Here is a 23,656-nt window from a genome sequence, read left to right as displayed (position 1 = left end):
AAGTGAATTTGTTTTTGAGACTGGAGAAACTTAAGCATGTTCTTAGGTTGAGCAGTAGGAATTATTGGAGAGGGAATAGGAGATTATTGATGGAACGAGGTCCCCGAGGAGGTCTTAAGGGACAGGGTTAAGAACAGAGGAGAATTTTTATTAGCAGGAGGATACTTCCTCCTTAGAGACCAGAGATGAAGAGGGGGGAAAAAAGGATCCAGTCAGTAGTCCTGGCCTTTGTATTGCTTAGGAGTGCATTCAGCTGCAAGTAATAGCCAGCTTGACTAGCAGCATCTGAAACAATTAAGGATTTATTTTTCTCACCTGTTTGTGAAAAAGCCACAGATAGGCTGATGCTGTCATTGGTTCCATGGTTCAGCAGTAAGGACCAACACCTTCAAGACTTTCTCGGCCTTTCCCTCATAGCCTCACTCTGGCTGTTGCAACTCCTGGCATCACATCTGCATTCAAGGAAGAGTCCTTGTTATCCTTTTTTTTTAATCTGCAAAGCAGGAGCATCCTTGCCAACTTCAGCTTCCATCTCTCTCGTTGTGAAATCTACTTTTGCCAAAATTTATGTCCTGTTCTTTCCTTTCTCCTGTCTCCACACCTACCTGCAGAGGAAATTTAACCATTACACGTAACACAGACGATTTTCCTCAGTAAAAGCAGCTACTTGTGTCCAATGTCTCCATTTAAAATGCTTGTCTTCCTGCTTCGGATCTCCAGAAAATTTATTCCCTCTAACACTTAACTTGGAAAATGGCAAAACAAACTGAAGCCAAAATAACCCCGCCTAAGAGTTGTGAAGAACCTTCAAAGGAAGCTCTGAGATAAATGACTTTGCATCCTTTCTTCCCTCTGAGAGCAGCCCTTTAACACCTACCAACATGCTCATTACCGGTTACAGTTACATCCTTACTGGTTGAGAGAACAAGGCATTAACTTAGTCTAGCGGTGACCGGGACTGGGCCCAGGAGACCTCAGGAGAAGCCAGGCGGTTGCCCTGGGTTTTGCTACCTCTCTGGGCAAACCACCTTGCCTCGGGGGGCGGGGGAGGGGCGGGCTGTAAAGGGAGAAGGCCTGGCAGGTCTCAGAGGACCCTCTCAGCTCCTAACTTCCTCTCCAACCTTCCGTGATTCCAGTGGCCCTGAGGGATCGCAGAGGTGGCCCTGGCTGGGCTCCAGCAGCGTCTCCCTGGAGGGGTCAGCCTCCCGGGTTGTACCGAGTGTCTCAGTTTGTTCCTTCATTCTCCCCTGACCCTCATTAACCAAGAGGAGAAACCAATTCCAAAAAGGCCTATTTCCCCCATATTGTCTGTTTCATATCCGCAGAGCACGCTGTGCCCTATTAAGAATTAAACTGCGATCACTAAACTCATCTCATCTGTGCCAGGGGCCTTGTTCAAAACCTGCTTTCCCAGCAAAGCGGGGCCAGTGGATTTGTACCCCCCCATGCTCAGTGGAGTGGCTCTCATCTATTTTTAATGCCTTTGGCAAGGGGCAGAGACAGGGAGAGAGAAGGAAAGACAGGGAGAGAGAGAGCAAGAAAAAAAAAGAAAAACACAAAAGAACAAGAGTGGAAGGAAGGCGCTGTAACCGCAGCGCTGCGTTTTGTTAGAACACCAGCACTGCCTTTATCAGGGCCACCGGAGGGAGAGCGGGGTTTGATCCTGTTCTCCGCTGGGAGCGGAAAAGGCTTTATTGTACCTTTTGTAACATCTCACAGATCAGAACAATGCGCCGTGTGTGTGTACGTACACACCATGTGTATGTGCCTAAGGACAGTCTTCTACTTGGGACACACCCTGTTTTCAAAGCACTGCCGATCAGGTGGACCCGAGGCTTTCTTCTAAAGGCCAGATACAGAGAACCCCAGGCTCTCTGTGGGTCTTCCTTTCTAGCAGACTTTTTTTTTTTTTTTTTTCCCTTTCTCTGACTTGGATCAGCGGGATTCACTCCTGTCAAACAAATTATAGCATCTATGAAATGGGGATATCGACATATGTGACTTGATCTGTTTTAATAGGGACCCTGTGGGAGTTTCCTCCCTGCCCCACTGAGCTTTGTGTTCTTTCTGGAAAGGCAGACAGGGCGCCTGAGGATGCTGTGGGCTTTAACCCTTCGCTGACAGCAGGTTGCCAGCCTCCTGTGTGCTAGCGGCCGCCTTTTTGTCCCCGGCCATCGTCTGGGGAGTGCACACAGCCTGGCATCCACTTCATGCTTATTATCTCACAGGAGACAAGCTCACCCCAGGAGGAGGAAGAGAGAGCTGCGTTTTGAACCAGATCTTTTGATTTCCTAGCTTCCTTCTTCCCTCTAAAATAATTAGAAGTGCTGGTCAAGGTAAAAAAAAAAAAAAAAAAAAAAGGAAAAGCCAAGAGGGGAAAAAAAATAATAATGTGTAACCCTGGCATTTTGTTTTTAAGAGATTATTGTCCCGGCTGCCATTTGACCCTTAGGAATAATTAGCATCTGAGCAGAGGCAGCGGGGCAGTTGGCGAGGGGGCAGCCTGTTTGGAGGCTCTGACCTCTAGCAAGTGGAAGAGGGAGTTCGCCTGTGTCTGTGTTTCAGGGCGCTCCTATTTGATCGCGTTCTCCCCTCCCCTCTTCCTGGGACTCGGTTGCTCAGGGAGGAGCCTCCTGAGCTTCCCCAGGCGTGGGCTCACCCCCAGGGCCCATCAGCCCTGCGGGGTAGTTGCGTCCCAGCTGCAGAGCTGGAAGGAAGCAGTGGCACTGAGGACAGTGGCAGAGGCCCTCTGCAGAGGCACCTGGCACCCTGCCCGCCTCACCGCGGGGTCCCCATCAACTGCTCCCTTAGACGGGAGGGCCCGGGGCCGAGGGCAGGAGCCTGGCGGCCTTGGAGCCCTCTTTCTCTCCTCTTTTCTTCTTCTGAGCACATGGCACTGATGCACCTCCACTTATGGAAGAGACACACTCCTGGGGACCTGCACGGAGATGGAACTTCCGGCGGGTGGAATCCTGTATTCCATAGGTGCACATTGTTTAGATCGGTCCAGATGAAGCTGAAAGCCTAACAATACCCCATTACTTACCGGTCTAGGAACCTGGGCGCATGGTCCTTCTGTAAAGTGAGACATCCTTTCACACAGCACATCCTCACCCCCGACTTCCCTGCTCAGGGAGCCCATTGCCTGCGAGCGCACCTTCGGTGGTCAAGGCCCTGGGCTCCTGCAGGGCCGGCCCCCTGGCTGCTTCCCTCTGATTGTCCTGAACCTTGACCCTCCGCGCCCCCAGGTCAATGTGCTGTGATTTCCTTAGGCTTTTCCACCGTTTTCATTCATTCCATTTCAGCCCTAGGCAGAGCTTCTGGTAGCCAGTTGATAGCGCATCTGTCTTCAATTTTTCTTTAGGGAGAGGAGCTCCACTGGGCTCCATCCTCCCACGCATTGCTTGCTAGCACTGCTTCGTGGCCTCTCTGTTGTGTTTTTATTCTTTGCTATTCAGCCCTTCCAGCACTGGGCAAAGGGGCAGGAAGGGGAATGGTGAAGGCTTAGGACGTCCTGTCCACAGGGCAGCGTCTGCAGTGCCTGGGTGCCTGACGTCTGGGAGTTCTCCTTTCTCCCCCGTCTCAGGCGACTGGTCACTGCAAAATGATCACATCACGGAGGAGATATCTTGCCACCCACACTGTTTTTAACTCCTCTTCTGAATGCTGAGCCCAGTTCTTTCCAAATTATACCCATCAATTTTCTCCTCATTTGCAGGCTTCTCTGGATTAACCCAAAGTGTAACCCAAAGTACAGCCCTTTCCTTCCTCAAAATTACAGACACATTAGTTTTTCTAAGTTTCCCATCTCGTGCCCGATTAGGTTTTCAGGAGTGGTTGGTAAGGGACTGCTCCTCACGTAGGGATATCAGGCTGAGAAACCCAGACCGACAAAAATGTTTAGCTCCAATTCTGTTTAGACAGGTGTTTATGTCAGAATTGGATAGAGCAAAAGCAAAGATTAAGGAAGAAGGCCTAGCACAAACATGGCAGACATGGCGGACAGATTCAGACCTTTGCTAAGTGTTGCATGATGCTGAGGCTGACTTGAGTGTAGCCTTTTTTTTTTTTTTAATATATATATATATATGTTTTTTAAATTATTTATTTATTTATTTTTGGCTGTGTTGGGTCTTCATTGCTGCGCGCAGGCTTTCTCTAGTTGTGGTGAGCGGGGGCTACTCTTTGTTGCGGTGCGTGGGCTTCTCATTGCGGTGGCTTCTCTTGTTGCAGAGCACAGCTCTAGGTGCGCGGGCTTCAGTAGTTGTGGCATGTGGGCTCAGTAGTTGTGGCTCGTGGGCTCTAGAGCGCAGGCTCAGTAGTTGTGGCGCACGGGCTTCGTTGCTCCGCGGCATGTGGGATCTTCCCGGACCAGGGCTCAAACCCGTGTCCCCTGCATTGGCAGGCGGATTCTTAACCACTGCGCCACCAGGGAAGCCCCTGAGCGTAGGCTTTTTAAAGACGTGTTTAGACCAAGTTCCTCAGGCCCACCTTGGAGCAGAGATGTCCAGGCAACTTCATTTTTCTGTGGTCTCTCACGAAATCCCTTTTCTCCAAGTTCTTTTTTTTTTCTCTCATTTTAAAGTATATTAAATGAGTTCTGACAGGTGTACATACTCATGAAATCACAATCAAGACAGAAAATTTCTGTCACCTCTAACAGTCCCCTGCAGCCCTGTGAAGTTCATTTGAATACAAGTTTTTAGGTGGACTGTCGGAGTTCTTTTTAAGTTCATATTTGACCTGCATCCCCCAGTGCCCCAAGGAGTGGCTGTAATCCTCTGTTCCTGATTTCTCACCCTGTCCTGCCATGGGACCTGGGTTTGTTTGGGTTGATGCCCTGGGTGTTCGTCAAGTAGCACATTCTTGCCGAGCAGAACATGCTGTTAAGCCCCCTTCCATAGCCCCCGTCATCCCCATGGCTGCAGCTCAGGCCCACAGTCCTGCTGCCCTCCTGCTAACTTCCAGCCTTCCTTGGAATCGAAACTCCCTCCAGTTCAATCACCAGGCTTCTCTTCCATAATCCCTTCGTTCACTCTTGCCAAGAATGTTCTTCAGTGATCCAAAGTTGTATTTGTTATTATACATGAGACTAGAAAAAGGTTTGTAATTATTTTCCCCTGAAATCAGCTTTAATGCATTATGACAAAACTTAACTCATGTTTCTAAACATTTTATGTAACGGTTGTACTCTTTCAACATATGGAAAAATGGATCCAGAACTGTTGGCAGCTTTCATGCATCTTTCATTGGCCTTTTTCTTTGTGGACTGAAGTCAGCTAACGGCCAAACTTCACCAGAATCATTGGCCATTGACACTCTTATGAAGGCTGAATGTTATTACCACTGCAAGAGTTAGGGTTAGGCCAAAACGATATCCAGACATGTCAGATCTTAATCGCGAGTGTTGAAAACAGAGATGTGTTTTATTCTAGACCATTAAGGTGGGAGTTAATTACCACATTCGGATGAACTCTCTGCATGCCCTCCTGCCACAGCAATTAGGAAGAGAGCTTGTGTGCTTGACGGGGCTTTACGACCGTGGATTATATGGGAATTAGGAATGGCTTAGGGAAGCATTTGGGCCCCATAGTTACCCAACACCAGGATGGCCCAACCCCAGGTTTGTCAAAACCTCAACTGTTGTGTTTGGCAAACCTTCTCCAAAATGTGTTTTGTCAATACTAAATAGTTTCATTTAGCAGACCAGTTTATTCGAGTGCCTGGGAGGAGTCCTTGGATTCTGATTTATCCTATAAGCCCCTCAAGAGCACCACTGAGGTTCATCTACGACCAGGGTACGTTATGAGCAATGCCTGTTAGGAAGCTTTGCAGACCAAGGAGGTCTTTGCTCAGTTCTGAGACGTGGATCTTCAGGGTTGCTCTGTCCAGTACGTGGCCACTAGTCATGTGTGGCTCTTTAAATTAATTAAAATTGATTAACATTAAATAAAATCTAAACATCAGTTGCTGAGTGATGTACATTTCAAGAGCCTAAAAGCCACGTGTGACTAGTGGCTGCTGTATCAGACAACACAGATAGGGACCATTTTCATCATCACAGAGAATTCTGTCGGCCATCAGTGTTCTAAAGTCTCGACATGTCACCTGTGCAGGGGTCAGTGGACCCAGAGCCACTCACTGAGGCACATCTAGGCTTTCCTGAAGGCCCTCCAGTGACTCATGTCCATGTGGAGAAGGACAGCCTTCAACCCAGCAGGAGGGCTGCTCGGGCCTATCAACATTGCCTCTGATCAGATGTCAGCCATCCTGGGCATCCAAACCGTGAGGGTCAGCGTTTGAGCACCGTCCGGGATGCCTCAGCGCCTCGCCACGTTTTCTTCTGCTGCTGTCCTCCGACTCCTCCCTGAAATCGGGAGAGAAAAGTGCCGTTCACTGGTGATCAGCAAGGGACACGCTCCCTACCCTGGGTAATCCCCACTCTCTCCTTCTATCAAGTGAGATCACCAGGAAAGCACAGACTTGAAGGGCAGTAGCTTATCTCCCTAAGTTGAATTATCTTTGATAGGTCCTACTTTAATGTTTATACCTTGGGTTTTTTGATCATTTAAAAAGCCAATATGATGATATCGTGCCTCTGCTGTGAAGATGGGACCACTCGTGCAAGGTGTTGTGTGATAGTCAGGATGTTATTGTCTCTCTGGGAGAACCGCGGGGCTCTCTCCCACGGGGGAGTGCAGATTACCTGACCCCATCTTTCCCTTCTGCCCCATCTTCTGGAAAGGCCAGAGTTAAATTCAGTGCTCGGCCCCATGGTTCAATGTTTTGCTTTCTGTTCCTTAATCAGATTTTGACTTTCTTTTTCAATTTTAATACCTTTATTGTGTGCATCTGTTTCTTTTAACTCTCCTTAAATTCTTTTCTGGAAGAGGTGGAATATAAACAAATGAATGCAAGCTCTTCATGATCTGATCCTCACACTTGATATTTCCAGCTTTAAGGTGTTCCCTGTGCAAGCCCCATTCCCTGGCCCTGGCCTCGATCTCAGGAGGGCCCAGGGACCTCCTGACAATCTCATTTTTCTCTCTTCCCCTCCTGAGTATGGAGCACACTGCTGAGCATATGCTGATGTGAGTGACATAAAGCAGAGAAACACTGCGCCGGGCGTGGGAAGACATCACAGAATAAACTGAGGAAGGAGGGTCACCTCTCAAATTTAGTCAGATGACAAAAAGGCAGCACTCGCCTCCCTGGGGTGTAGAGATGGGAAAGAATTTGAATAATTATCATCATTATCATCACCACATTCATTAAACCCCATCTGCTCATGGCACTGTGTAAGTCCCTGCAGGTTATTTCTCTGCCAGTGAGAGAAGATTTTGTCCAGCAGGGAGGATAAGCCTGAGCTCTCCTCTGCTCACCAGCTTCCTTCCAAGGCCGTTCCTGACCCTCCACATGGAAGCCGGCAACATGGTTTACCATTGAAATTGAGCACATGACCTCCCATGTTCTTGGGGCATAGATCTCTGTGGTCCTTGACCTATAAGTACCTTTCACATCCTAGGACCCTGGTCTTTCCCTTTACAGCACTAACCACAGTGGCAGTTGAGGACATCAATGCATAATGAATAAGAGCCTCTTTTATACATACTATGTTCCATCAGGCTAGGGGGTCATCTCCGTCTCCTGCACCGCTGTATATCTGGAACTCACCATCTTGTGTCACATGTAATAAGTGTTCGAAACATATTTATTTCAGTATATAAAAGGAATGAATGAATGAGTATCCGATTTGACTTAAGAGTTATTTCCTGACTTGTAGCTGTTAGAGGTGCGCTTTCCTCCACAAATCCAACGTCTTGGGATTCACAGAATACTTGACCATCGCAGGTCTGCCATGGAGGGACATCATTACACAAAGCACTTATCACTGGCACTCATATGACACTTGATTAGCTACAGACTTTTGAATGTTCTTTTACTATCAAGTTTTATTGTGAATTGATCTAAACTATTGTAAGCTCCTTGAGGATAAGGACTAAGTCTTACTTTTGTGTATTTCCAGTGAGAGCTTGGTATCAAACCCTCACAAAGCACTTGTTGACTGAACCAGTGAGATGGTTGGGGGGGCGGGTGCTGAGTCATCGTGGCCCTCTGCACAGACACTCAGCAACGGTGCTCGTTCATGATGAGAAAATGACAGAGATGGACCATGTACAGTATTGGCTACAGATAGGCTGGTAACTGTGACCAGATCCAAATGTGAGTAAAAGTATTTTAAATGGCAGTCTTAGATTAATATGGGATTGGGTAGGTCATTTTTTTTCAACTCTAAAATCATCTGGAGAGCTTCTTAAAAGTATTGATGACTGGGTTCCACCACATAAAAAAGTAATCTCTGGGGCTAGGTACCAGGCAACGAAATACATTTTTAAAATACTTGCGATATTTTTCCTGTGCAAACCTAGTTGAGAACTACCGACCTGGTCTTTGGGTGTGGATCAGTACCAGCTCATTATCCCATTCCTGCCAACAGTCAATCATAATGTGCTCAATTTGGTAACTGCCCTGGTCCAGAGAGAGCAGAGTTGGCATTTTATGGTGTAGGATTAGCTCCCGTTCCTGTCCCTTCCCCATCCCATTCCAAGCGCAGTGTCCAGCCTAAGTGTCTAGCCTTATCAGGGATCCCATGTGGCACTGGAAAAAAGGATGCTTTGATCTCAGACTTGCTTATCCATTCATTAGACATGTATTTAGCATCTACTGTGTACTCAGTGGAGGAAAAGACAGCTAATTTCTGAGCTGTGCAATCAAGGCTGGGAGAAAAGTGGTCAGGATGTTATACGGGCTTCTGAGGAAGGGTACTGACTCCCGCCTGAAGTCATCGGAAGGGGCTTCCTGAAGGAGATGATGTTAGAGCTGAGCTCTAAAGTTGCGTAGATGTTTGCCCGGGCGCTCTCTCCCCCGCCCTTTGCCTGGCTGAGGGAAGAGCGCGGATACAGAGTGGAGAGGTGAGAGAAGGTAGCACGCTGATCTAACGGTACGTGGTTACTATGTTGGAGCCCAGGGCGGGGTGTAGGGAAGCCACGCGTTGGGGGTTGGGTGGGGCAGTGTCGAGAGGGAGCCTGAAGAGTTAGGCTGAGGCCAGATCACAGACACCCTGCTTATATTCCGGGTTGGGGCGGATTTACCAAGGGGCTATTGAAGCTTAAGCTGCAAGACCTCTCACTGCCCAGGGCCCTCCTGAGCTCCTGCCCGGCCTCTAGCAGTGTCTTCATATGGCCACATCTTGGCTTTGTTGATTTTTGTTCCTTTTTTAAAATTTGCAAAAATATAATTAAGGTAAATTTTTATAATAAGTTTATATTTTGTATTAAATAGGGCACTCCAAATTATGTAAGCTTGGAGCCCTGCAAAACCTGGACCTGAAGCTTAAGGGCCTTAGAGTTTTCCTGAAACTTACAGGAGTTACTGAAGGAGGGGGCTGCTGTGGCTTTTAACTAGGATTATAATATATCCTCCAAACTGGGACACTTCGGGAGTGAAAGAATATACTCTTCATAGTTATCCATGCCCCCCCCAAATAATTCATTTACCAGAACTTTCCCAGGCAAAAACAAGTATATGAAAACTCTCATTTTAGCCCACTTGGTCAGTCATCTTGAGAAGCAGTTAGCAGAGGTCAAGCTGGAGCAGGAGGCTGGTTAGGGAGCTGTGACATCCAGTGAGTTGATGGGGTCTGAACTAAGATGTGGCGGAGAAGGTGCACGCCAGGCAGTGGGGCCTTCAGGATGGCTAGCAGGGATGGAGGAGGAGGAGGAGAAGGAGGAGTCTGGGCACAGAGGTTTCTGAGCCAGACCTGGGCGGGGCACAGGAGGGAGCGCAGGTGCTGGGGGGCAGGTGGTGATTCCATTGGGATACAGGGAAGAGCCGGCAGGAGGGCCAAAGAGGATGCGGGTCTCTGAGCGCCGAGGTCCCGGTGGCAGTTCACATCTGTCCTGAGGGAGGGAGTCAGGTTTGCTGGGCTGCCATAGACATCACCCTCTGCAGACATCAGTTAGAGAAGAAGAAGGGGTCGGGCTGCAGGATGGATGGCTCAGTGCAAAACAACCCCTCTTTTGAAACACAGCTAAAAACCTTCCCTGCTCTCCTTGGAGCAACCAAAGCGCCCATGTGGCCTCTCGCCAGCCCCTCAGCAGTCTGAGCAAAACCCGGCCCCTCTCACATCATGGCGGCTGGTGGCCGGTGGGGCTCCGAGGGCTCCCGTGAGCCCCTGACCTAGGAGCTGACCCCGGATTCCCTTGAAGCTAATTGTCATCCCCATCAGCTTCTCCGTCTCATCAGCCCCACCGAATTCCAGATCTGCTAAGGGTTCTTCTGTTTATTTGTTTGTTTGTTTTTTAAGCTCTAAGTCTATCTTTTGGACAGGAAATGGTCCTTTCAGCTCCTGATCTCATACTTAAATAAAAATGCTCTCATGTTCTCCTTGATATATTTGCTTATTGGATTTGTTTAATGAAATATGGATTTATCCCATAAATATTGGAGTTGGTGTAGTCCATATTTCAATTAATGGATCATTTATATGTCATGCTAACTTTGTAATTACTGAAATGTAGAGATATAGTGGACTGAAATGAGTTTCTGGTCATCTTGGCATTCCTACCCCCATCCAACCATGTTTGAGCGTCCTGGATCTGTGAAAGGGGAAGATGGATATGGGGGTCTTTCAAAGGCAAGGGGCAAGGGGCAAGGGGCTCAGAAAAGCCGGCTTCCTCCACTTGTGCTGTTGGAGATCTGTATTGCGCCGCACGTTCCGGGTTCCCTTAGACAGTTCTCTCCGCCACTGTCCTCGGAGGGGCGAGCTGGGCGCCAGGTCATCTGTCTGCTGACGGCCCTGCAGCGTCCTCTTCATCTCGGTTGTAAAGCACAGCCTCTTCCCCTCTTTGCCAACTCTTGGTCCTAAAGGACCCTGCATATGCATAAATACAGATTCCTCACCTGAGTCCTACTTCCAGGAATCAACGAGAAACCCTCACCAGACCTATGAGACAGAAGATGAATAAATTACGATCTCCAGCCCCATGAACTGGGCCTGTCGCTTTAACTGGCTCCTTCCTCAGCCAGTGGGTGCCGCCCTGAGGACACCCTGGTGAACACCTTCCCCCCCCCTCCCCCTCTCCCTCTCTCTCTCTCTCTCTCTCTCTCTCTCTCTCTCTCTCTCTCTCTCTCCTTTCTCTCTCCAGCTCTCTCCTGCCTGCCGTTTGCTGACCAGAAAAATCTGGCTGGAGAGGCCCACGCAGCGAGCGCACGTCACATACATCATTTGATCAGAATACATCCAAGGGTGGGGAAGCATTGTTCTCGGAATGGGCTGAGCTGGAGCCCGAGCAGAAATCCTGAAGTCAGCCGTGCCTTTGAGCCGCCTCTAACAGCGCCCTTTGGAGACCCATTTCATACAAAATTTGAAGCCTGTGTTTATTGCCCATTAAAGCAACCTTTATTTTATGGCAAATGTTGCAGTAATTGCCTTTTACGAAGAGCACTTTGTAACACACATGCACAGTTGAAAGAAAACCACTCTGGTATTGTCTATCGGGACTTAATGGCGCAATTAATTTTACTCCATCTGTTCCTGAGACTTTAAAGGAAAATGGATTTTTTTTTTGAGCGCACTTTAATGAAGAAGATAAAGCGGCCCGGCTGGTGTCCCACAGGCTCGGCGCAGTAAGTTCAGATTATTGCTCAGTCTGTCAGAATGGGCCGCTTCCCTCGGCAGCCGCCTCAGCCAGCAGCCCGCTCTGGCCCCTCGCCGCGCCGTTCCTGATGACAAACTGCCAGCCAGTTCCCACAAAAGCACGATTAAAATGTCAGCACAGGATGACGAAGGGGCCAAGAGGGTCCTCGGAGACAAACTGTGTTCAGTATGAGTTAATACTTTACAGCAGGGCTGGGCCGGCTGGCTGCTGGCGGCCTGGCCTCGGGAGCGCCCTCCGCCTCCTGCGGCCCCGGGGAGGCCCAGCCTCTGCGGGCGGAGGCCGACAGGCCCCTCAGATCAGGGCACTCCGAGGCCCTCAGCGGCCCCTCAGTCCTGGGAGAGGGGTGGTGGCCACGGGAGATGGCACGAACCTGGGATGTGGGATGCAGAACACGGCACCCGCCGTGTCCCCAGTGCCATGGGTTCTGTCCCCGATGTACACTGGGCACCGTCCCAGCGGCAACGAGGGCGGCCGTGAAAATGCTCGAGCCGCAGAAAATCACTCCCCACAGACAAATGCTCATGCAGAAAATCCAGCCCCTGCTTCTTCCCATGTCCCAAGCCTCGGCCTCTACACATATGGCGGGGCCACGGCAAGGAGGTCAGCAGCACAATGTCTTTTAATCAGCACTGCCGCCTGACAACATCTGGTCAACCCCTGGACCTGGGTTGGCTAACTTGCTTGGGGGCAGGGCGCGCTCTGTCTCTTTGGCTCAGGTCTCCCACATCCCCTGCTTTGGTGGCGTCTGTGCGGGAGAGTGCCTGGGAGCGAGGCTGTGATGAAAAGGGCAAGGCGATTTGCATCCCTGGCCTCCTGTGGAGACCCGATCTGCCGTCCTGTCCTCGTGGGCAGCAGGTGTGAGCGCCTGCCATTGTCCCTAATGGTTATTACCAGTGATAAGCAGGACAAATGGGAGGTCATCTCTCCCGCTGGCAGGTCAGAGGGGGCTGGATTTAGAGCCCCTAGGAGACTAGGAAATTAGATGGTCGGTATCCACAGTGGGGTTGTCACCAATTCCAGGCCCCAGTGATACTGGAGAGGGGGGGCAGGGGTGGGAGGAGTCTAGGTAAATTTGATTTGATTCAAACTGTCTAGTCATACTTGGGCACCATCAAGAGATCTACTGTCAGCATGGTGACGAGCGCCAGCAGAGGAACAGGGGCCGGAAGGAGGCCCCAGTGAGTGGCAGCCGTGGGATTTGGTTTCCTCTTGGTCCATAAAGATGGGCCAAGACTTCACAGAAGAGAGATGAGGGAAGCCCTGCTGGTTTCTAATTAAACCCCTTTGCCTGTGCCCATTCGCCCTGGGACCCAGTGGAGATGGATTTCCGTGTGTCCTGAGTCTGCTCTCTGACCTCCTCGGACCCTTCCTGCCCTTGCCCCCAGTCTTGCTCTGGGACTGTTGTCCAGCACATCTGCCTCCCATTGATCGAAGTCAGGTCCATTGGTTCCCATTAATCTGAGGTTCTGATCCTCTGCTGCCCTGTCCCCATGTCTAGCGTGTTCTCCTCCCTCCTGGCATGTCTCCCCCTCCCTTCGTCCCCCCGATTCCATCCATCACCCCTCTTCTCTCCTAAGAGTGCTCTCTAAATCCTACTGCCTTTTTATGTCTCTCTTGGGTTCTTCCTCCTGCCCTCTCCCGGAGCACAGTTTTCCTGTGTTTTGAGCATCCCACAGCTCACACTAGTAATAGCATCATAACAGCCACAATTGGCTTTTATGGAGCAAGCAGGCTTCTGTGGGCTACCGAGGACGCGTGGCCCTGTTGGTGACCCAAAACACACCTCCTTCAAGCAGCGGTGTCCCCCTGCCCCTGCAGAGAGTTTCCACGAGCCAAGCCACACATTCAGCCCTCTGTATTTATATTTTAAAATGTGAGCTAACAGTGGTTAAGAATCTGCCTGCTGATGCAGGGGACACAGGTTCGAGCCCTGGTCCGGGAAGATCCCACATGCCGCAGAGCAACTAAGCCCGTGCACCACAACTACTGAGCCTGAGCTCTAGAGCCCGCGAGCCACAACTACTGAGCCCGTGCTCTAGAGCCTGCGAGCCACAACTACTGAGCCCACGTGCCACAACTACTGAAGCCTGCGCGCCTAGAGCCCGTGCTCCGCAACAAGAGAAGCCACCGCAATGAGAAGCCCGCGCACCGCAATGAAGAGTAGCCCCCGCTCGCCGCAACTAGAGAAAGCCCGTGCATAGCAACAAAGACCCAATGCAGCCATAAATAAATAAATTTATTTATTTTAAATAATAATAATAATAAAAAATAAAATGTGAGCCAAGAGCAGTAGAGAAAGCCCTATGCCTTGAGAGAGAAAAATCAGTGCTGGAGGATAATGGAAACTCACGTGGCGTGAGGGCTTCAGGAACAACATCCCTCCCCCATGGTGGGTGGCAAGAAAACGACAGTCCAGGAACCTGGGTTGGGGGGCGGACAGTGAAACGCATCCCGTGTGAAGGTGTTGGGGGGACCTGATGCAGAAGAGAGAGGTGTAGAGCAAACTCAGGGTGAGGGTCCCGCCAGCTCCCCCACTGGCTGTTTGCAGGTCTCTGGACGACTGTCGTAGCGTGGCTCAGCCACCCACTCATTCGCTGAGCAGATACCGACTGAGCTGCTCGAGGTCAAGGGAGACTTGAGAGACGTGGGAGCAAATGCCATGCTCGATCCTTGATTGGGCCCTCGGTCTACAATTTTTAAAAGCTTATTTTAAAGGATGTTTTGGGGACATCTGGGGAAATTTGAATGTGAACCATGTATTAGATAATGAATCAATTGAAATTCCTGGTGTGGTAATGTTCTTATTCCCAGGAAATACATTTTGTCCTTAATTTAAATGGTCTACCAAAAAGAAATATATGTGTGTGTGTGTATTTAGTTAGTGTGTGTGTATATATATATACACACACACACACAAATACACACAGACACATGTACAGAGAGATAGAGCAAATGTGGCAAAGTGTTAATAAGTATGGAATCTAGGTGAAGGGTGATGAATGTTCGCTATAGTCTTACTATGTTTCTGTAGGTGTGAAATTTTTTTCAAAGGAAAATATTTGGGGAAAACATTTATGAAGTGTCTGCTGTGGGTCAGGATTATTCTGGGCACTAGACATATCATCAGTGCCCCAAATAAGCCAAGGGTCCCTAACTTCCTGGAAGCTGCCTTCTTGTGGTGGGAGAGAGACAATGAGACCCGTCGGCGAGTGAAACATAGCATGTTCGGAGATGGGGAGGGGAACTCGGGGGCCGTGGAGTGGGGAGGGTGCTGTTTTTACTGGAAGATCAGGGTAGACCCCCTGAGGAGGGGACCTGTGAGACAGGACCCTGAGGTGGTAAGGGAGTGGGCCCCGCAGAGCCCGGGCAGAGGGCACTGCTGGCGCCAAGGTCCTGAGGTCACTGTCTGCCTGCTTGGCCATCAAGTGAATATTTGGTCCAGTGTGGAGTGTCCCATGAATCCCACTTTCCACAGATCCGCCCCCATTCCTCACTTGCCGTGTGCTGAGGGTTGAAGGTAACCCTGTGATCTGTGGAGTGTGAGCGTTTCAGAGCTAACTGATGGCCTGGCCCCATCACCTTTGTCATCCAGTGTGTCATTCTGTCCACACACATGGTCCTTCCTGCCCCAGTGTCAAGGCAGGTGACCATGTGGGTTTGGGCCCACGTCATCCATCACCCCATGTCTTTCAGCTTGGTGACCTTAGCCAACCACTGGGCTTTCCTGAGTCTCTGTCTTCCTCATCTGTGAAATGGGAGTAAGTGCAGCTTCCTCCCAAAGTGGTGAAGAGCATAGTGAGATAGGCGTGTGTGGAGGCAGGTTGTGACCCGCACGTTACAGAAACGCTGTTTGCTCCCTAGACCTTCCAGCTCTCTGGGCAGCTCAGCACTGTGGCTCCAGGTCAGCTGGCTTGATGCCCGGCTGCCGCTCTGCTGCCGCGTCACCGTACCCTCGGGTGCGTCCCTGAACTTCACACCCCTCCCTCCACATCTGTAAAGAGGGAATTAGGAGTGTGTGGCCTCTGCAGTCTCACCCAGCTCTAAGAATGCAACTCCAGCAGGGAGAGTATCGGGCACCTTATGAATTCCACTTTCCGAAAACGTGGATAGCGCTTTGGCGGCTTTCCTGCCACGTGAGAGGTTGGTTTCTGCTGCGTGCTCGCCGGGCACTGCTGGACGGGGCAGCTGTGCGAGCCCCTTTCACATCTGTACCGCAAGGACACGGCCGTTTCCAGGGACATGACAGTCCGATGCACCTCTCTGGTGTGTGCACCCAACCCATGACTTACTTCTTGGCTGCTAGTGAGGCCTTCTGAACGTTACAAAGACAGAGGGTTTCACGGGAATTGAGCTTCTTAAGACACGTTGCTGCTTTCCGAGAAGATGGGTCAGCTCCTCCACTTCCCAAGGGCCGTGGGGAGAGACCGTCCCCTACCCTGGCCAGCGTCTGCAGCCTTCAGGGGCATTTCGTCTCAGGCCCTCGCTCCGGCCCGGGCTCTCCCTGAGCTCTCCCAGGGCACGTTTGGCAAGGCATACACAGGCGGGGAGATGAAGCTGGTCCTAGAAGCTCTTAGCTGGGTCTTTCTCCTCCCCGGAGCGTCTTGAGCTGGGCTTGGATGCCGGAGGGGTCGAGGTGGGTCCTCTGTGCAGACACATCCCCCTGCACTTGGGGGAGGCGCAAGGGAAGAGGGGGTAGGAGGTGGGGGAGGGAGCCGAGAGGAGCATTATTCCCCTCTTAGGTTCTCTCGGAGGATTCTGGCTGGAGAATGTTTCTGGATGCTCTGCAAAGGATGATTTACATTCTTTCAGGGTTGGCAGGTTTTAATTTCCCTGCGTGAAATGACTGAGGACAGAAGGGCCTGTCCGTGCTCTCAGGGGACGGCAGGGTCCAGAAGGACCCTAGGAGAGGCTTTTGGGCGGATAGGAGTCAAAGGGCAGAGCACGTAGGCGCTTCTCAGCCAGTTAGGCTGGAAATGCCGTCCAGGAAGCCCAGAGGCAAGGCCGACTGGCTCCGCTCGTGTGTCCGCCCCTGGAGCGGAGTCAGGCTGGCTGCTCTCTGTGGGGTGGCGCCAGGGCCCTGGCAGCTCTCAGGAGGAGGGAGTGACTTGGCCAAGCAGACTTAGGTCGGTTATGCCCCTGCGGGTCCGCAGACTCTTGAGGAGGAGACCGGATGATGAGCTATGGCCTGGCTGGTAGGCGGGAGGGGAGGGGTGAGGCCGTGGCACAGGAGGTGGCCCAGAGGGGGTAGGATGGCCACCTCCTTTCATGAAATCTGGGGCGGCGTGGGGTCCCACACCAGCAGCAGGGACTTCAGCTAGGAACTTGTTACAGAGCAGATTCTCAGGCCCACCCCAGACCTACTGAGTCAGACGCTCTGGGAGGAGGCCCAGGGATCTGGTTTTCACCTGCCCCGCAGGCGGTGCTGCTGTGCCTTGAGGACCGAGGCTCTAAGTGGTACTTCCTGTAAGGGTCGCGGAGACGGCGCACGTCCACTGGCGGCCTGGTGCATCCCGGCAGCTGTATGAGGGGGAGGCTGGAGGCGTCAGGAGACCTGGGTTCAAGTCTGCCTCTTCCATTTACCTCCCATGGGGCAACTAGAGAAAGCACTGACCTCTTTTGGGCCAGTTTCCTCGTCTGTAAAATGGGACTAATCATACAGCCTCTTCGTGGTTTTTTTTTTTTTTTAATTTTATTTATTTATTTGTTTGTTTGTTTATTTATCCATTTATGGCTGTGTTGGGTCTTCGTTTCTGCGCTAGGGCCTCCTCTAGTTGCGGCAAGCGGGGGCCACTCTTCATCACGGTGCGCGGGCCTCTCACTATCGCGGCCTCTCTTGTTGCGGAGCACAGGCTCCAGACGCGCAGGCTCAGCAATTGTGGCTCACGGGCCTAGTCGCTCCGCGGCATGTGGGATCTTCCCAGACCAGGGCTCGAACCCATGTCCCCTGCATTGGCAGGCAGATTCTCAACCACTGTGCCACCAGGGAAGCCCCTCTTCGTGGTTTTTGTGGGGACAAAATGAAATTGAATCCTGCAGAAGTACTTTGGTCGCCTACAGCGTTCCTGAGCACCTACCATTTTCCAGACAGTAGTAAGTGATCACTGTGCCATGTATTATTCTCTTATCATCCCGGTTTTACATCAGAGAAAGCTGAGAGTTTAAATAACTTGGCAAAGCAGGGCTGAACCCGTTCAGCTTGATTCCATACTGGCTTTGAAGTTGCATTGGGAGGCTGCGTTCTTAACAATTAATTAAGCTTTGTGCAGGTTCCCAGCTCTGGCCCTACCATCGCCTGCAGAGCTTTCAAAAATACTGAGCTTAGAAGAGTCGCTGTAAATTCAGAGACATATAAGATGTAAATAAGTGACACGGAGCTTTGGTAAACCATGGGCACTCGATAAATGCTTATCACATGTGTGCATTGACTTACGTGTTTTAAAAGTAGCATTCACTGCAATTTTAATAATTCAGATAACAGGTGATCGTTTTAGAAAAGTCAAAGAGTACAGGTAACTGGAGGAAATACAGTGTTACCCATAATTCCAGAACCCTCCCTGTGAGTCCTTCGGAGGTGGGAAGAGGTAGGCGTTGTTCTCCCCACGTTAGAGGGAGAAAAGCAGACCCCAGGGAGGCTAAGCAGTTTCCCTAAGTAGGGATTTTGGGGGTTGACTTATATAGATGGTGGGCAGAGGCATAATAACGTAAGTTTTGTACTTTGTGCTTTTGGGTAGAAAGGCAGATTCTGAAACCATTGTGTTGTATCTGCTGATTACGACAAAGGAGCCGATTCGGGCTCTTTGTTAACTCCCTGTCCGACTCAGTGAGTGCTTCCAAGTGCAACTTCCCTTCCCTCCTTTCTCTAGAAATTACCCTGAGCTGAGAAGCGAGTGGGCCCAGGTCGGCAGGCAGGCGTTTTCCACTCGTAAGGGGTGGAATGCAAAGCACCCACCACACTTGTCACCTGCGTTCCCTCTTCTCGGGTCTGTGGAGTCCAAAGTTAAAGGCACCAAAGTCTCACGAGTCGCCAGGTGGTGCTTTCCCAGACGAAGGGTTTGGGCGGTGGGAGAGCCACCTGAAGAACTTCCAAAGAGCCAGGCTTGCCGTGCCAGGATTCTGCATCTTCCTCCCAGGGCCCAGAGAGACCATGAGCCTCGATCACCTTCACGTTATAAAACAACTCCGCCAACCCTGCGCCCACCACAGAACCCTGCAGCCTGCGCGTGCGCCCCGGCACAAAACCACATTCCCGTGACTCCCCCAACAGCCAAGCCCTGCTCGGGGACCGGGGAACGGAGCTTGCCGTTTTTAATGGGTTGCAGCTGAAGCAAGTTCAAAAGAGCGAGTACTGTAAACTCCAGAACAGCTCCACGCACGCTGCACACCACGGCAGAATGATTCAGGAGGCCAAACTTTGCCTCATCAAGTCCGAGAATTTTCTGCAAATGAACTTTTCAAGAATTATGCCGCCGTTGGCATTGCGGTATTACACACAGGCCTGTTCCCGATCACTCACTGGAACTTATTTTGTAGTTAACCTCCGTAAAGGACTGTGCGAGCGAGCACAGGCCTGTCACATACACATTATTTAGAAGCCCTTATTATTATTTTATTGCCGGTCCTTGACAGCTGAGGAAAAGCCAAGCGCTTTAATCTTTTTTTCCCTTTAGTTTACAGTGTAAGAGCTGCATGTAAGATGGATTTGATTAATATGTAGCAGAGATGCAATTCTCTGTAAAATGTGCTGTACTTTAGCACCCTGGAAAACAAACTGCATCACAATGGCTTAAATCTCAGTCCATTGTATTATATAGACATCATAAATAATAGAGAGCAGGCAGATATTGCTGCGGGCTTCATCTGCATAACACATCTGAGCTCTCTATAATGTGTTCAACTTGTCACTTTTAGTACAGAAGAGAGGCAATAAAGCTAACAGCTGACTTACACACATCAGCCCCACTTCTCCTTCCAGGGGGGTGAATGCTCATTAAGCCATCTTAGCCCTGACTTTTAAAATCCATAACTCTTACAAATGTAAAAAAGTTGCCACAAAAGATTAAGCGCATAATATATGTCAAAGTATAATTCTTCATGCATCTCCCCCACTACCACTCCCTGCTGCCGCTGCCACCAGCCACGCCAAAATTCTTGTTTCTTTTATAGCCCTTTTACTGGAGGAAAGAAAATAAAAAATCTGGTTTTCAGATAAAGCCAAATAAAATATAATCTCCTCCGCATCAAGAAGGGACTACGTAATTGCTTTTGAGTTTGGAGCAAATGAGCTGACCCCAGGAGAATTTAAACCTTTTCCCCTCTCCCTCTAAGACCAGCTCAGGCAGGAATATGCAGTCAGTCATCCCCAGGTGAACCTTGCATGCTGGCTATTGGGTCCGTCTTAGCGGCCTTGACGATGGCCTTACACGTACCTGCCTCTGTTTCCCCACTGGAACCGGAAAGGGAAGAAACCCTGCCATTGCATTTCTGAGGGGACTGCCAGACGAGGCTCAGTGTGTTTGTGCCATTACATTTGGCAGACGTTGCAGAGTTTCCCTTGTGCTTTTCTGGCTGGTTTTCTTGTGTTTCAGAGCAAAACTTGAAAACATTACAGTATGTCCTCTTTTGTAATGACGGCTGAGCCTTTTTAAAGGGATTGGGGTGGTCAGGCAGAAAAATAAAAGATGTTTATACTCTCAGAGCAGATTTAATCCCATGGGATGCATTTTGGTGGCTTGGGGAGCATTGTGGTCTCTTTCCTGTGGAGGCTGTGATGTAAATAGTTCATGGATGTATGTCTCATGACATTCATCTCTTTGGAAAATACACTTTAAAACGTTTTTCCTGGTACCCCTAAGAAAAATAAATGGTTGAGGGTGGCCTGGAGGGTCGGAAGACAGGTTAGGGTGAAACAGGAAATTTTTCCTAGCGGTCACAGTTCTCTCAAGGGAAAACGGTAGGGCCCCAACACTCGAAACATTTAGAATAAGCTGAACCAACCTCTGGAAAATAAACTCTCACACACACGCGCATGCACGCACGCACGCACGCGTGCACCACCCCTGCATAAGGTCGGGGGACCGGCGTGCTTACCTAATAGAAAGTAGAAGTGGATGCAGAAATCCCATGATGCACTAGAGTGAAACACTATTTACTTCTCTGATTAGTACCGAACTCTGTGTGCGTGTGTGTGTGCGCGCACACGCGGGACAGGCTAACTGAGACAGAGAGGCTTTCATTGACAGGAGTAGCGGTGGTGGGTGGGGCTGAAAGAAGGCTTGGTCCCCTTGGATGGGAGTGTGGGCCTAGAACAGGAGAACCCTTTTCCACTGCCACAAAGGCAGCCTGTTTGTGGAGAAAGTCACCATTAAGCTCTGATGTGGGCCGCAGCACTGCTACCTCGGGATTTTGCGGAGGCCACCAGGCAGGTCCCACGGCTGCAGCCCGAGTTGCCGTCACTTCCAGCCCTTGGAGCTCCCCGCTGGCCTCCTCCTCCCTGCCCCATGCTGCAGCCAGCGTGGCCCCATCTTTCCGTCCATCGCAAGTGACCCGTGACCGATGCTTCCTCTCCCTTAACTCCTGTGATTCCTCTCCTACCTCCCCGTGCTCCCGGCTGCAACCACGCCAGACCGTGGTGTTGCCAGTCGTACCCAGTTCTTCCCCATCTCCCTTCAAGCCACATCCCTGCTCAGAATACTGTCACCTGTGTAAATTAAAGTCCTAGCCCCATCCTTCAAGAAGCAACACGGATCCCACCACCTCGGGAACCGACTTATCAGACCCCCGCTTGAAATGCATCTCTCCCATAAATCTGTTTTTATTATTTTATAAAAATATATAAATATGAGCTTCAGGGCCAGGTAATTGAATTAATCTTACTCGTCAGCTCAGAGCGCGCCATCATCCCGGACCTGTGTGCGGCCTCTCTTAATTTCCCCCCCTTTAACTCAGTCTGCTCTCCTCCACCCCGGACACCCAGCCTGATATGCTGGATATGAACCTTGTCAAATAGGTATTGTTCCTCTGTGGGTGTGTTTAGCTCACCTAAGTGTGATGTGCTGTAAATCTTAGTCTGTTTCTTACCATTCCACACTACATTGTTGAGATCTGCCCATGCTGCTGGGTGGGCACACACAGTGTGTGTCTTCTGAGCGTTGTCAAATATGCCACTGTACACGTCCTCGTAGTAAAGGGTATCTAAGGTTTCCTTCAACTCCCTCCCCCTACCCCGACAGACACTACCACCAAAGTCATCCTCAAGATGTGTCTGTTTACAGAACCTTGTGATAAACTCTCTGAGACACAGCTCAGGAGTTATTGCTGGGTCATGACACACGTACACATTAATTTCAGTAACTACTGCAGATTGCTTTTCAGAATTGCTGTGAACGCACCTGCAGCGTGAGGGTTCTCATCTCCACGTGTCCTTGCCAATACTTGCTGTTACTCACCTTTCTTTCTCCTTTTGCTTTTTGAGGGTATAAAGTATTACAGCGAGTTGACCATTTTTCTGAGTTTTCCAACTTCTTGTTGATTTGCAGGAGTTTTTTGTGTATCCTGCCTATGGGTCATTTGTTATTTTTAGACACTTAAATAACTTTTTCCAATTTATTATCCATTAACTATCTGTAGTGACCTTTGTTGAAATATCCGTAGTTTTTCTTCCTTTGCCAAGTTCTGTGTGTTTTACCTCTCAAAAGATTGGCCACACCTGTCCCTTTCTGTCAAACAGCCTCTGCGGTAACTTCCTGACTGGCATCCCTAAGTCTCCTGTCCTCTGATTCGGTGGTTCTCAAACTTGTGTACATCAGAGTCACCTGCAGAGTTGATTAAGACACAGATCCCTGGGCACCACCCCAGAGTTGCTGATTCAGTCGACCTGGAGTAGACCCTGAGGATGAGCCTTCCTAACCCGCTCCCAGGTGCTGCTGAGGCCACTGGTTGGGACAGACGTGGAGGACCGCAGCTCCAATTCAGCTCCCATCCATCCGTCCACTGGCTTGTTCAGCAAGGAGCTACTGAGCGCAGTGCCAGGCATTACTGCGTGTGCTGGAATTCAGCAGTGAACAAAGTAAGGTCACTCGTGGAAAAGGAAGTGGGAAGGAGGCAGACAGTGGACAGAGTAATGTACAGTGCACTGGCGAGAGCGAGAAATGCTGGGAAACCAGGAGGCTGGTGGGGTAGAAGAGAGGTGATTGGGCCGGCTGGTCAGGAAAGGCAGGTGCCTGGAGGAAGGAGGGTTTCAACCAGAGCGACGCACAGGTTCTTCTAGTTACTCGTCCTGAAACACCGTCCTGACTGTCACTACCCTTGCAGAACAAAAGGCTGCCATGTCTGTCACCTGGGCTCCCCAAAAGCTGTCTCGCACTCACCTTTCCCCTCAGCCATTTCACACCCAAGCTGACCCCACTTCTACCAAGTCCCTCTGCGGACCGACCACTCCCTCTCTCGTGACTGTGCTGTTCCTCCCCCAGAAGGCCCTTCCCCTTGGTTTGCTTCATGTCCAGAATGGATAGTTTATTCAAGATTCGCTTCACTCTCCACCCCCTCCTTGAAACTCTCCCCAGTTCTCCCATTTAAAAGTCTCCTCTGCCCCTCATCCCAGAACATTTATGCCAAAGGGTGTTACATAACCTTACGACATACCTCCCTTGTATAGTCTTTGCCTGACTCAATTCTGTATTCCAGTGAGGGTGCAGAGGACTTCAGTGGAACGATGGGCAAAAGACCTTTCTTTTGCTCCTTGACCTCTCCAAGAGGCAGGTCTCTCGTGTTTCCTAAATGTTGGGGGGTTTAGTAGTAGCTAAAGGAGACAGTGAAGGCCATGGCCTAAAGTGGAGTACCTGAATTACCTCTGGATCCACTTGCCCCAGCACCCTCTGTGTGCCATTACCAAGATAATCGAGTTGGAAGTAGTAGCATTTCCTTCATCTTCCTTCCTT

At 50.3% G+C, this 23,656-nt stretch overlaps 1 protein-coding gene across 4 annotated transcripts in view; it reads left to right on the top strand.

Annotated features, from left to right (window-relative positions):
- The window catches only part of AUTS2 (activator of transcription and developmental regulator AUTS2), a 1,122,616-nt gene that overhangs the window by 961,945 nt on the left and 137,015 nt on the right, over nucleotides 1–23,656 (top strand). The gene's annotated exons all lie outside the window — the stretch shown is intronic.

Source organism: Balaenoptera ricei, chromosome 15 (genome assembly GCF_028023285.1).
Source record: "Balaenoptera ricei isolate mBalRic1 chromosome 15, mBalRic1.hap2, whole genome shotgun sequence".
NCBI lineage: Eukaryota > Metazoa > Chordata > Mammalia > Artiodactyla > Balaenopteridae > Balaenoptera > Balaenoptera ricei.
Note: the sequence above shows the minus strand (reverse complement) of the source record. Positions and strands in the feature narration are given on the sequence as shown.